This window comes from Podarcis gaigeae (assembly GCF_964106915.1).
Source record: "Podarcis gaigeae genome assembly, chromosome: 6".
NCBI lineage: Eukaryota > Metazoa > Chordata > Lepidosauria > Squamata > Lacertidae > Podarcis > Podarcis gaigeae.
Window position 1 is genome coordinate 69073617 of NC_139682.1, and position 1394 is coordinate 69075010.

Consider the following 1394-nt stretch of genomic DNA (forward strand, 5'->3'; position numbering starts at 1 on the left):
TTCTGTTTTTTACTGTTGCACTGCTAATTTGCACCCCACATTGTAATTCAAGCCTTCGGTTTCTGAATGCAGTGCTCTGAGGTGATATTTGGAGCTTATATTTGGTGCTTTTGTTTTTGCTATTTATTTTGCGTTTTTTTGTTTTTGAGGCTTTTTTGCTTAATTTGTTTTTGTGACTGTGTGGAACCCAGTTCAGCTACTGAGTGAGTGAGTGAGTGACTGACTGACTGACTGACTGACTGACTGTCTGACTGTGGAACTGGATAAAAGCCCCCCATCCAAACAATGACTATCATCAGTGCAGGTAAGAAAAAATAATTTTTATCATCTACAATACTGTTTTATTTATTTTATAGTACAGTACATTGATTATTGCTTTCATTTTATGGATCAATGGTATTGTTACAGTAAAATCCATGTTAAATTGCTGGATTAATCCGTTTTGCATTACTTTCTATGGAAAAACACACCTTGGTTTTGGAATGGACTTCTGGAACGGATAAATTTGAGAACCAAGGTACCATTGTAAAGATAACTTTATTGTTTGAATCCATGAATTGGATGTTTACCGGGTTACTTGCACTTCGTTCCTATTGAAGTCAATAGGGCTAAAGTTCATTACTGCAAACATTCTGAACTGATTTCAGTGGGATTCAAGTAGGAATTCATATGGACCCAACACACTAGCTCAGCATTTTAGGCCTAGAGATTCTATAAAACAGCAATAAACACTGATATATAATGGTAGCATACCTTGGGGGGGAGGGTAGGCAGACTCATGCAGACTTGTGCCAGCTCAGTAACCTACCATAAATTATTAGAATTGGTTGATACCACCCTTCAAGTCATGTGTTAACCTGGAGTTGGAAAATTCCTGCCCCAATTTGCAAAAGAACAAAGCTGGATATTTACATCTGATTAAAAAAAACACAAAAGGTGTTCTTGTGGCTCAAAAAATCATTTCAAACTAAGAGGAAATATGTGAATCTTCTCTGATGGGTGGTGGACATAATAAAGGTTTGTAAGATTATTAACGGTGGAGACAAATGAGTTTTTCTTTCTCTGATAATCCGAGAAACCCAGCTCACCCAGTTAAATCGATTGGCTCAAGGCAAATCAATTTAATCAAGGCATATAAAATACAGGTTTTACTAACACATTTTTTCAAAATGGCCAAATTAGGTAGTGAAGTTAGTGGTTTTTTTAAGTCAGGGTAGCCCAGCAGGCCCTCCTAATAAAAGATCGTAGTGGGGGGCTGCACCCAGTGGGCAAGATAAGTAATTTTTACTTTTTGGCTCCCAGACAGGAGGCAATTAATTGGCTGGCGACTGTTGTGGCACAATGCTAGGCGAGACACAACCATCAGTCTTCTCCTTCGAGTCTTATGACCCCTC